The sequence below is a fragment of the Oenanthe melanoleuca genome, chromosome 3 (genome assembly GCF_029582105.1).
Source record: "Oenanthe melanoleuca isolate GR-GAL-2019-014 chromosome 3, OMel1.0, whole genome shotgun sequence".
In the NCBI taxonomy this organism is placed as follows: Eukaryota; Metazoa; Chordata; class Aves; order Passeriformes; family Muscicapidae; genus Oenanthe; species Oenanthe melanoleuca.
This window is the reverse complement of record NC_079336.1, coordinates 88,465,805-88,479,724: the sequence shown is the minus strand read 5'-3', so window position 1 is coordinate 88,479,724 and position 13,920 is coordinate 88,465,805. Positions and strand designations below refer to the sequence as shown.

Below are 13,920 nucleotides of genomic sequence, written 5' to 3'. Positions count from 1 at the left end.
TGATAGATGTGCAGCAGCCTCATAGCCGGAATATTCATTTCTGGAGCAGGGAGGATCTCGGCGTGCTTTACAAACAGCATTTAATTGCCATAATCCCCGGTAAAAGTATGAGATCTAGTTCAGCAGTAGATAAACTGACGCACAAAGAGCTTAGGGGACTTGCCCAAGGTCACTCTGTGAGTCAGGGTGAGTGGTGACAAAGAGTGGCTGGGGGCACTGATGCCGTGCCCGCCCGGCTCCGGAGCCTCTCTCCCCGGAGCGCAGATCAGCAGCTGGACTGACAAACCAGTGGGACAGGGAGGTGGGTAGGCATGACAGAAATGAGGTGTTTGATGGCTGGGCTTTTCCCCTATGCCACCTGCATCCCTTTATAGCATGGCATCATTTACATTTTTAAGGAAAGTGTATTCCTTTTCATGGCGGGCCGCTGGTGGGGCTGGCGCTGCCTTTTGTGTGGCACCCCTGCTAACAGAGGTGGCGGAGTATCAATCACAGCCCTCCCTGGGGTCATACCTTACTATGCTGGCTCTTGATCAGAAGGAAGCAGATGGTTATTTACAAACAAAATAATCGAGACCTCAAGAAGGTTGGGGTTTTTTTCCCCCCAAACCCTCCTACAGATGAGGCCAAAATAAGGTAGAGTTGCTTGTGTCCCCTCCTGCCAGATTTCAAGGACACTGCTTGCCCTACCAGCACCTTTAAATGCATTATTGGTTTAAATTTGCCAGGGAAATGCGTGGCACCTGACAGAGTAGAGTTGCCTCAGATTATTCAGAGTCTTTCACGGGGATCTGGCACTTAAACCACAGTGTGAATTACTGCTAGATTATTGTGCAGGAATATTGTTATCTGCCATACACTACATGTTTGCAATCAGTTCTTTACAAGCCACGCACAGGCTGCCTTTGAATCTTTTTCAGTAGTCATGGTCACCCTCCTTCTTTATTTAGTGTTAAGTGTTATTCATTTAGCAGTAAAAAATGAACAAAAGGGAAGAAAGCAGGTGCTCTAAGTTTACTCTACAGCCAGCTGTCAGGAAGACACACTTTACTTATTTATTTATTTTTTTGTGGCACATAAAGGGGATTTATTGAAAGTGTTGGGGGGAAAAATATGAAGCATACATTCAATCAGTCTTTTCTGTAATCAATAAGGTTACTGAAGCAGAAAAAAACTATAATGAGTTGTCACAGAATTTGAATTCCCATTTACTTCCTTTTATATGTATTCAGGCAGAAAATCATCATGGAAAGTGAAAGTTGGGAAGCAAGGCCTGACTCTTGGGTTGGGTTTGTTTTGAATTTTCCAGGTAGCATTTGACCAACTGTTTGCTGGGTGACAAGGGCATTTCAGAGGGAGGAACCCCCTGGTGAAGTGTGGCTGATCTTCCTTTCAGAAGATGCTCAGCCACAATGGTGAATCCACCTGGACTCACTGTAAATTCCTTACCCCTCTAAGTGTTCAGCATTTCCAGCCAAGGGTCAAAGTGTCCTCAGCTCAAATGTGAAGGAAAGAAGAGCCCAGCACACACACTGAAGATGTCATTCCAAAGGTGTCTGGAGGAGATTTGACCATACAGCCCAAGAGCTTTCACTTCCCAACAGGTTTAGAATTTCTTAAAAGCATTGCAGAAAAATGTAAAAAAAAGGGAGGCAACAAAATCCTGTCCTCACATCAAGGCATACTCCTAAGGATCAGAGGATGGATTTAAGGCACACACTAGCTAAAATTGGTTCAGCCTCAAGTATTTTTCCTTAGGAATCATTCCACATGATATCACTTGCTCAGTCTGCTTTCAGTTTATCTTACCTATATATTTTTCATGTGCTCCTTCTTACTCATGTGCCTGAATGTCCCAGTAGCTTCCAAAGATTCTCATTTTCCCTCAGTCTTCCTATTTTAATTTTTTACCCAAATGTTCATTCAAAGGTTATGAGCTTTGATTTTAAAAAATCCTGGTACTTCATGTTGTAGCTCATGTGTTTCCTCATCACTCTGACAGTCTGGTCACCCTTTGGCTCCATGATTCACTAGTCCCACTGACAAACTGCAGAACACCTTTTATTCATAGGAATGTTACATTTATATGATAGAGAATGGATGTTCTGATCTCAGCACATCACAGTCCATCTTGGGAAGGGCAGAAACCTGCCCCACATAAAAGAATAAGAAATTAAGGTACCTGAAGCCCAATCTCTAGCAGCCAAAATGGTGGATTTTAAAACATAGGCTCCTCATAATTATCAGTTTAAAATTAAAAACTTGTGCTTTTTTATGTATGTAAAGACAAAATATGAAAAATTTCATACTAGATAATTTTCATAAAGCATAAAAAACCAATTGGTCACCCAAATAAATATTTATGTAAACTCTGTGACCATCTCTGGACATTGATCAATTCTTTGCATTCTTTGAATGCTTCTGAAGTGTACTATCTCCACCAGTACATCATCTTTTGGTGATGGGGATCTAGACTTTAACCTAAATGGTCAAACCAATGTTAAACTGAAGAAAATTTTCTCTGAATGTCTCTAATCCTTCCCTCTTTCTCTCCTTGCTATTTTTTTCCTTTCTTTTCTACTTGCTGGGTTTTAATTTTTTTATTTTTCCTTATTGCAGACAATCATAGAATTGAGACAGGGAAAATACAGCACATAGCCAAAATCACATAAATTTTAATGGCTTTCCTGTTCACTTAACCCCACATCAAGAGTGCGACCTTGCTAGTCTGAACCATGAACCATCAGGGTGTGGAGGCCAAGAGCAGGGTGGATCTGGCCTTGCTCCAGTGTCTACTGCAGAAAGGAAGCTGTGGGGCATTTTGTGGGATATTTTTGAAAACACTGTGTGTCTTTTTCAAGACACTTGTGCCCTAATTACATGGAAGCTGGCAATAGATTTGGTAGCCAGTCAGCAGCCACATCCAAGAAGACTGACACACAATTAGCACTTTGCAGTGCACGTTGCTCCAGCTTCCCAATAATCTATGTTTCTTCAGCATAACCTAAATTTTCAGTCATCCTTTGTTTCCAGGATATTTACACACCCTGAAGTCCTTAATGACTTTGTTCTCCTAGGTAAGGAATTCTAATTACTGTTAACAGGAAGGAAATTTAAGAATGGAGAAAGACTTAAGGAAAGATTTTTTTAAAGGTATATTAGCACTACAAGGTGTAGAGGCACGGATCATTAATCCAGAAAGGACAAAAGCAATGATCTTCTCTGACCTCTTGTACCATGCAGGCCACTTAACTTCCCCAAATGCATGCATTTTAAGTAGAGCAAATCTTTCAGAAAAACATTCCATCTTAATTTTCAAATTTCCACTGGTGTAGAAAGTGCCACAACCCTTGGCAATTTATTCCAAAGGTTAATTACGTTCCCCCAGAAAAATGTTCACCTGATTTTTAATCTGAATTTGTCCCTATAAAACTTCAGGCCTTCAGAGCCTGCTATTTAATAGACTGAAGAGGCTTCATTTTAAGAATTGCATTCCCCATGGAGGCAATTAGTGTGGGATTATCTCACTCAGGGTTAACCATGCAGAAATGGAGCATCTTGTCTCACCCAGTGTTTGGGGATCCTTCTGTAACCAGTTGAGAGAAACAGGTGCTACCTGAGGGCAGCCCATTGCACCTATCCCAGTGCAGGGTTAGCTGTCCACTGGAGATACTATGAATAAAGGGACAAAGCTGTGAGTTTAAACCCTATTCTTGTCATCTGCATGGAGAAAGTTGGGCAAAACTAATCCCATCATTCTGGACTGGGATCACCTCATTTCATCAGTCTTCTGTTTTCTGGAGGAAAATTAATTCATTGAGCTCTTCATGATAAATAACCTCTTGCTGTTCCTTACATGCACTTGGGGATATTCTCTGTGCTCCTCAGCTTATCAACATCCCTCTTGAGATGGATTCACAATGGGAATGCCAATATTAGTAGTAATATAAACCCACCCTGCTCACAGCTGCCATTCCCTGCTGAACATTCAATTATAGTCCTTTTAGGTACCATACTGCACTGGAAGATTTTTCCCTGATTATCCACCTGTAATGAGTTCAAAGTAATTTTAAAAGTCACACCTACTACAGTAAAGTCCTGTAAGGCCAACTTTTGCTGTTTCTAGACAAAACCCACTACATTTTATCAGCAACATATTCATTTTAATAATGTCTACTCTCCTAGTGTTTGTGTGGTCTGTAAGTATAGTCTATATAATCTAGGTAATCTATATAATCTATATAGTCTATAGTTCTCTTTCTCAAGGACGTGTTTAGAAATGTTAAGTAGCTCTAGATCCAGAACCACTCTCTGCAGGATTCCATGCTTGCTCAGTGAATATTCCCCATTTACAATTACACACTGAGATGTACCAGTTAGCTATTTTTTAATGCATTTGATGTTTGTTGCAATGATTTTGTAGCATTCTCCTTTATTAACCAAAATGTCAGGTGGTACCAAGTCAAATGCCTCACAGATATCTAAGTACATTACATCAGTGCCATTACCTTTCTCAACCAAGCTTGTAATCTCATAAAAATTATATCAAGCCAGTTTGACAAGATCTATTTTCCATAAACCCATGTTGAAAGGCATTAATTATATTACCTTCCTTTAATTCCTTATTAATCAAGTCTCATATCAGCTGTTCCAGTATTTTGCCTGGGATCGATGTCAGGTTGACAGGCCTATAATTACTCAAGTCATCCCGTTTAACCTTTATAAATGTTGGCTCTATATAAGCTTTCTTCCAGCCTTCTGGAACCTCCCCAGGGCACCAAGATTTGTTGAAAATCATCATTAATGGTTCACAGAGCTCCTTTGCTAGATCTTTCAGAATCCTCCGTTAGCGCCTGCAGCCTCTGCTCTGACCATACATCATTCCTGTTACAGAAAGGTCTGGGAGGTCCAAGAGACACTGATTGCATCTTCCAGTACCCAAATACCTATGCAAGCCTGGCTGCCAGCAAGCTGCCTAAAGACAGGAAAAGAGAAATAAAATAAACACATTTTATCTCCACTCTCTGCCCCTGGGCACTTTAAATATCATGTCTTCACATGAGAGCATATAAATTCCTAAGAATGTTTGTCACATAGCCCTGCCTGGAATTAAAACATCCCACCTCAAACTCAGAAAAAGTGGCCATCATTCCAAGGAGTGTCACAAATTTCTCCTGAGAAGCATGCCTAGTGCTGTAGCACAAGGCTGGTCTCTGCAGCACCCAAACCCCAGATGTGCTGGATCTTTTTCTCTTTGAAGGTGCAATTTTCCCTCCATCTGTATCATGGCACAGCTGAGGTGTATTCAGGCTAGGGATGCACCCCAGCAATCTGATAAGTTCAATTAGTTTGTAAATACATGATATTGATAAATTCTACATGATAAATTCTACATTCTACATATATACATGTGTGTGTGCATGTGTGTATAAAGTCTTGTTTGAAAGAAAAGCAACTGCCAGGAAATAAACGAAAAATCATGCAGAGTACTACTTTTAAAACTGAAATATTCCAAATATTGAATTGTAGGATGTTTCCAAAATGCTGATACACACAAATGAGACACTGAAACATTGTCAGTAGTGAATATTGCATTTCTCTGGTAAGAGAATTGACACTTTGGAGGTGTGATTCATACTAAAATGCCATAGCAGAAATATATCCTGTTGCAATTTTTAAACATCCCTGTTTAAGTCTGTTTCTTTCTGCTAAGAATTTGTTTTGTGGATGTCCAGGCAGCCCATCTTCCTACAGACTGAAGATCAGGTATTTCTGTGCTCCCACTCTCCATGAACTCATGGCCTCTGTGGCAGGCAGAAGGGGTGTTTTCAATTCTAAGTGTGCATGCCTAATTTAACTTTGCCGGTAATTTAGCTAAGTTGTGCACTGAGATTTTTTGTGAACAAGTAATAAAATGCATGGACAATTTTCCACATAAACATTTTCTGAGGTACTTGCATGCTATCTGAATTCCCTGCATGTTCATTCTCACAGATGAAGCCCCCGAAGTTTTTGTTTCAGTCAGTTTTGGAATTTTGTTCAGGTATCCTTGAGATTAGTTAATGAATTAATTATTTTCTAAACTGCCCTGTGCCAATGCAGCTTGTAGGCAGGAAGCATGAAGGGAGGGTTGTTTGAAAAGCTGAGTGAAAAAAGCAGAGCAAGTTCAGATGTGACAGTGTACCTATACAAACATATATATATATATATACACACAAACCTATATGTAGGTAGATCTATAAAAATATATGCTTTTATGCACATGCATGTGTAGAATGTCAGTTCTTAGTATTATTTTTGGATAAAGAAAATCACCCCAAATTTAGAAGGGTAAAACTAACAGAAAAAATTATCAAACCTTTAAAGTAATGAAATACTCAAAATTAAGTCTTACCAGGTGGAATATGTTTTGAATTGTAAAGGTGTGTTAAGTGAAAGAATTACTCTAAAAAATTGCATTATTAAAGAAAAAAAACAACCAACCAAAAAAATGTACTTCTTAGCTGGTGTCACAGATCTGGTCACCTCACTGAAACAGGGGCAGCAGAAAGAACCATTACCAAGAATGGAAACCAAAGTGGTTTGATGCAGAGGCCTTCTTCCTCCAGTACTGCAGGTTAGTTCACATGAAAATGAGCAGAAGTGAGTGACTTAATGCATATTCTATGTGGGATAAATCTGAGACTCCTAAATAAACTAATGAAGTAAAATTAAAACTGGAAACACAAATACTTTACATTTCATATATATAACGTGTAGAACAGACTCTGATGGAGGATGTTATTGAGAAAAATAACCAAGGAGATGGTTAAAATGGGAATAATGATGACATGAGGTGAATTTCCACTAGTTACAAAAACCTATATAAATACCTAAATACTATAAATCAGGAATTTTGAAACTTGGTATCCATTATTTGTTATCTTACTTTATTACATGGCTATTTGTTGGAGGCAAAATATCTAACTAGATGACCTGTGGGCTCATGACATGAATTTCCACTGTTTATCCAGCACCATACTGCTAAAAGTACACAGTGACTTCAGATATTCCCATTATCCACACCAAAGCCATGCAGGGATAACACTCCCCTTATTGAAAGAGCATTGCTCACACAGCTGGGGCAACCAGTTGCAGGGAGCAGCTCTACCTGAGCAGCATTTGGGACCCTGAGCTAAACCAGACACAGCTTCAGTGTTGGCACTGTCCTGTTTACAAATGCACAATAAATCACAAATAAAAGTTACCTTTTTGGAAGCTTTGTTTTGGCAATTCACAGTTGAGGAACAGCAGTCACAAATCATAAATTTCATACCTTTGTCACCAGGATTTCAAAAAATCTGCAGGGCTCTTGTTTGGATGCAAATCCCAGTAGGTGCACCTCCTGTGATGCACATCAAAAATACTTTTAAAAGGTTTTCATTTTGGCAGCTACTGCCAAGGTAAAACTTTCTTTCAACTCTCTCCATGTTATTTTGGGGAAGGCTCTGCTTATTCTGCACAGAGGTCTTGGCCCCCACCCCTTGCACCTGCATCTTTGAAGCCTAACAGGAAAATTGGAAGTTAGTGATGTTTTATTTTCCAAGCCCAACAGGTCCTTTTATTGCTTGGTAGTAACTGCTAGTACCCTGTGACATACTGACAAAGGTTGCCTTTTCCCACAAATGCCTCAGAATAATGAGATGTGACAAATTAAACTGCATTTGCCTTTTGTCTAGCATAATCCTATTTTTTTTTTTTTTTTTATTCTATGTTTAATATATTTTACAGCTCATTGGAAGATCCACGTTGGCAGCCCAGGTGAGTAAAGTTTTCTTCAGCTCCACAAACCCACCATTCATGAACTGCTGCCAAAAGGAGCTCATCCATATAGTCCCATCCCTGCCCTCAGTGCAGGGAGGCAGGAACCAGCAGATCTCAACTGCAGAGCCAACCAAGCATGTTGAATTAACTGCAGAGAGCTAGGACTGGGTCTGAGGAGCAGACTCCCCCAAGGAGCTTGCAGGACATTGTCCCAGAGCATCTGAGTGAGATAACCCAGCAGGGCACCACACAAAGTCTTCCTGGGGCACCTAGAGGGAGCCTTGATGGGAATCTCAAAGAAACCAGTGCTGTGGAGGTTTAGGAAGACACCTCCTGACCCCAAAACCCTCCTCTCTGGAGCTGTGCACTCCTCGTCCCAAACAAGCTGCTGAAGAGAGCAAGTTTCCTCCTCTGCTATTTCCCTCGTGTCCCTCGGCTGGCCCTGCTCAGCCTCTCCAGCACATGTAAGGAGCACAGACACGATCATTTAAGTGCAGGCTTTACTTAGCTGTCCTTAAGAACACAAAACAGACCCAGCAAAAAGAGACGGTGTCTGTATGCTCATTAAAACGCTTTCAGCCCAGGGCAAGGATTTGATCAAAAGGATTCCTGCCAATGGAAGGGCATGCTGGAGCCATTGTAAGAAGTTATGTGAGCGTCTGCCTTCCTTTCCTTTTCTTTCTTGTGCCCTGTCCCTTCCACTGCCACCTCCAATCTCTTTTCTTCCAGCTGGGGGAACAGAAGAGATTTTACTTCCTTGATGACAATTGTGTCCTTTGAGCAGCCAAAGCAAAAGGCACTTTGAGTTCAAATGAGACTGTGACTTAAACCAATATTAGCCAAGACCAACACATGTTTATTGTAATATAAGTAACCTTCATTCTGATCAGCAGGTTTTCCTCACCCCACTGCAGTTTTACTCATTGCCTCTTTCATTCTTCCAAAATGAATAAATGAAATGGCTGCACATTTTTATTCACAGCAGTGGGTTTCAGAACTTCAAATCAGAGAGGCGTTTTGATTTTAGAAATAAACTCCAGAGGAAACAGTTTCAGCCAGAACTTTCATATATTTTTTTTTGCCAGTTTAAGGTAACATCAAAACTCACCTTTCCAAAAAAATGAAACCTCACAGCATTCTTTTAATCCAAATTAAATAAAGTGTCATCCCTGTGTCCTCTTCCTTCATATTTAGAGGGAAAGAAAACTATCCTGCCCATACTTTAATGGTTTTGTCTGCAAATCCTAAATGCTCTGCTGCTGCAAATTTCAAATGATCTTATACAGCCAAAGTCTCTTTGGTGTCAGCAGCTGCCCAGGTAGCAACACAACCACGAGAACGCTGCTGATCAGAACAATGAATGCCTGATCTACAGATGTCATATCAAGGTAGAAATCTTGATGAGCATTGTAGTGACATTACAAAGTGGATTACACATGCTGTATCTGGGTCAGAGAAGGAGTTATTTCAGTAAGGTCAACAAAGTACTTCTGGCCAAACTTATTTTTTGACATTTTGAGAGATACGCTTTTGTTTGTTACTTCATGTTGCATCTCATAACAATGGTCTCTCTGTTCTCCTGTATCAGTCTGGAAGCAAAGTTAAAAGGAAGGCAAAACACTCCCGTGCCTGGGGTCATGCAATTTCAGAGATGGGTTCCAGCTCCCTGCTCTACTTTCCTTCATGACTGGGGGCCCAGCTGCTGGTGCCCAGAGAAGCTTTTGAGCTGCACGGTCAAAGTGTGTCCCTTTTGTCCCTCTCTCCCTGCCTGCACTCTCCACCCAGTGAGAGGATACCATTAGCACTTTCCTGTTTGCTAGGTGTGTTGGTGCTTGTCAAGGAAATAAATGCAGCAAGGCTGTAAGGTCCTCAGATGCTCCAGCCCATGCATAGAATAAGTACCAAAACACTTATTTTTGTATGTGTGGGTCCCTGCATGGCAAAGCAGTGACTGTTCAGCACAGAACACACCTCACCTTCAACCACCTTTCCTAGAGATGGACCACAGGCCAAAGGCTAAGGTACCATTTCTGAATAGCAGACAGGAGATGAAGTTGCTCTATCCAGGGAATGTGATATTTTAAAGCTGTTGGTTTACAGAACTGTTGGTGGGAGGAACAATACTTTTAAGATTTCTTTTTCTTGGCTGTACCAATGCATTTTCTCATCGTAATTTTGAAACTAATTTTTTTTTTTTTTTCAAAATTTGAGGCAAACCAAATACCAAATGTAGTTCTTGACATCTGACATCTTATGTTTCCAGATTCAATGGGCTCTCTGAGCTGGCAAAAAAAACTGGAATGGCTGTCCATCCCTTTCAGCTCTGCTGGGCATCTCAGTGCCAGCAGCTCCACAGCACCCACGACACACACTGAACCTCCTGGCTCCTCAACTCCCCTGCAGAGGACACCCAGGGTCTTGTGGCTAGCTTGGTATGGCTTGGGCAAGATATCCATGTTAAAAATATCGCCATGAGATTGTCAAGAGAGAGACACTCTTGTGTTGGAGAGACTTTTCAAGGCAGTACTTCAGCTCTGTTAGTCCTTATCCAACTCAAAATCTTGGGATGCAACTTGGGGATGCACGAGCAATCACACCAGATAATCTGCTGGACCTCCTTCCACCAGTAAGGGCTTATAAACTTTTCCCCAGTTTCAAGTCTTGACAGAAAAGTAGTTTAATGCTCAAGTATTACTCAGTGAACTCAGATAAATTGACTTTTGGTCAGGTCCTTTCCACCACAATAGCCTGCCTAAAACTGCAGAAGCAGATCTTAAACTGAAGCATTGATGTCACCTCTGAACAGCTCAAACCTAAAAGAAGATATGTGAGTATATATATATATCAAGAGATAAAAAATGTTCCAGTTATCCGACCTAATTACAAGCATAATCCAATTGTGTTGTTTCTATTTTTCTAAGGAAAAAAAAAAAAAAAGAAGAGATATTTCTACTCACTTGAAGAAGTGGCAATCCTAATACCGCAAATCTGCACATTTCTGTAAGAGTCAAAAATGGAAACTGGATCTGTAACTGAAAGCTGCAATTATCAAGGCTAACCTTTCCTGACTGAGAAACGCAGAATTAAAGAAGATAAGAAATCAAGTTAAGAAAAAATGTTCATAAGCTGAAATAATTGAAAGAGAGCAAAACAGTTTTTTTTCCCCAGTTGCTATCCTGCATGTCAAAAAACCTGCAAAATCCTAAGGGGGTAGCAATAATCCTATGCTGTATTTATTTCTATTTATTTATGATGACAGTAGACTTTATTCCAGAACAGTGGTACATGTGTCAGACACATCTGGCTCAACAAGGGTATGATCCAACACCCAAGGAGCATAACTAAGATTATCCCATTGACTTCTGTAGGCATTCCTCCAAGTGCTCCCTCTTGGTGCTGTGTTACTTCCCTTAATGGATAATTCTCAGCTCACATCTGTGCTCTAAAACGATGCTGGTGGTACATAAAGAATGAGTTTATTTGCTTTTATTATGGTGTATGTTTCACATTCTATCAACATAATCCAAGGTTTGAGTTTGATGTTAAATAATCAACCTGTTTATGGAGGGAAAGTAAGACCTTCCCCCATGTTTTAATAAAGCTTTACCACATATATAAATAACAGGCACAATTTGTTTCCATTAGGAAGATAAGCTTTCTTCAAAGCAGTTCACTGTTTAAGGCTTTAAATTTTGCCAGCACTTGCACAAGGTTGCAACAAACCTTGACTTATTTACAGAGAGATGTTGAGGGGAGATAAAGTCACTTAATGATCCACCAGTTCTTGCTAAATACATTTTCCTTCCATGCCCTCTCTGAAAGCAGGTAGGATAGTACCATTCTTTGGCATATTCTTAAAATAATTGAACTAAAGGTTTTACAGAACAATTAAACAAATGGGTCTTATGGCTTCTCTGACTAAAATAATCCTCTAAGAACTTAGGGTTAAAAACAGCAAGAAGAAAGTCCCTAGGCATTTATTTGAAAATAATTATGTAGTAAGAATAGAAAAGGGGACAACAATAGCATAAACAAACCAGAAGTTTGATTTGCTTTGGTGCCTCATTCAAGACCAGGTGGTTTCTGTGACATAAACTGTCAACATTCAGTTTTTTGAACTTTTGTCAGATTTGCAGCAACAACAGCAAACAACTGCCCCAAATGCCCCAAGCACTGAGGAGAAAATATTCCCATCAACAGAAACATTTGACCTCTGCTTGTCTGAGTGCATTCCAGCTTCTCTGTGTTTGTTCATAAGGACTCTGCTTGAGTGGACATCAGCTCACAGCAAGGACTGACTTAGTAAAACCAATATGTTGCCATAGGGACCCTGATGTATTTATCAGAATTTCCCCTTCCCCTGTGCTCGGTTTTGACTTGAATAGGATAAGAGCGGTTTGAATTGTTTTTTTTTTCTTTTTATTAAGAAAGAAAAACAAATAAAAAAACAAACAGAAAACCACAAGAAGGACAAAATCTAAACCAAGCAAACAAGCCAAATCAAACAAAAAAAAAATTACCAGAAACCCCACAAAAATACTCTCCAGTGTTCATTTCTTATCACTGCATTTGATCAGTTCCCAGGCTGCCCAGCAGTACCCTCTCTGCTCACCTCAGAAAGGTGCAGCTACAGGTGTCAGTCTACTGGGCCATGCTGCAGGCTCTTGGAAGTCAATGCAAGGTGTCTGTGTGCCTCTGTTGAGGGCAACACTCCCCTCCCTCCATCCCCCTCATTTCCTTGTCTCCTCTCCCTGCAGGGTTAGAGGTGGTACCCTCCTACAGACCCTTCAGAGGTAAAATATCAACACTGGCATTGACTGCTCCAACTCTACAGAGGAACTCAAAGTTCAGAAGTGAGGGAGAGTTTTAGCTTGGCATAATTTCAGCACTGTGTGTGACTGCAGCAGGTGAGGCATGGTTCTGACCCCAAAGAATTTTTGTAACTCTTTATTAACTCTGCTAGGAAGGTGCTGAGCACCTGGAGCATTAATCATCACACATCTTACTCTAGATTCCTCCTTCCAGTGACTGCCTTGGCCATTTCCCTGGGGAAACGCATCTCTCTTCCCAGGTGAAGTGAAGCTGACCAGGACGAGCCCTTTTTTCCACTCTGGACTGCTGGCAGTGAAAGCAGAGCAATCAGCAGGGTCTGTTTGCAGACAGGGTTTGAGAAAATCCCCCTCTCCCGCTCCCACAGGTTCTGCACACACAAGTGCTGCATGGGAAACAACAAACACAACGTTAGTCATTTCCTCCGTGCTGCCAGCTGCTGAGGGTTTGCATAAGAAGAACCCTTGGACTTCAGATCATTTCTTAAAACACCTCTTGCCCCAAATCTTTCAGCAAACAAACGCTGGGCTGGTGCCAGTGAGGCCAGTTGAGCCCTGTTTCCTGGTGTGCCCTGCCACCTTCCCTGCCATCCTTGCCCCACACACGCCCATCCCTCACCCCACAGCCACACGACACACCTGCTGTCTGGTAGGGACTGTATTTTGGAAGCCTTCTGCCTGTGCTGCAGTCAGGGCAGGTTTAGATGCTTCCTTTGTGAGCAGTACTTAGGTGATGGTGGCACCTAAAAACTTCAGTTATGGATCAGGGCCCATGTGACACTGCAGGGCTGAGTGACAAAGGAGACAGCCTTTGCCCCCAGAAAACAGACAGTCAACAGCTCAGCCAGGAAATAACCTGTGTGGAAAAAGGAAAACGGTGGCACAAACAATAAAGAACAGATTTAGCAATGTTGCATTTTAGGCTATAGGAGAGCAGTGAAAAGGATAATGCAACATAGCTCCTCGTGTAATGGAGAAGCAAAAGAGAAAGAGAGCTTCATTTAAAGAAACACTACACTTTATATAGGGTAGTACATGAAAAACAAAATAAAAAAGACTCATTGGTCCAAGAAGGCAACACCTCTCTGAAAACACCTTCTGCAAAATATCACGAGACACTCACACACCTCTCACACACCCTGCAGGTGTATAATCATTGTTATAATTTCTTATCCTTGTGAAGGCTGAGAAAGGCAAGATTTCAAGGATGCTTTTTCCCTGGTTCCCAGCAGCATCCAACAACATAGCAATAAGTCAAAACTTCAGCCTGGTAAATAAGATTGCAATT

The 13,920-nt window shown here is 41.0% G+C and overlaps 1 long non-coding RNA gene across 1 annotated transcript; it reads left to right on the top strand.

Moving 5' to 3' along the window:
• The first annotated feature begins 203 nt into the window (after positions 1 to 203).
• LOC130251259 (uncharacterized) lies at positions 204 to 11,868 on the top strand. The gene is made up of 3 exons (XR_008840120.1): positions 204 to 301; positions 7,771 to 7,800; positions 10,067 to 11,868. It is a non-coding gene; the product is annotated as an uncharacterized LOC130251259 (long non-coding RNA).
• The last annotated feature ends 2,052 nt before the right edge of the window (positions 11,869 to 13,920 follow it).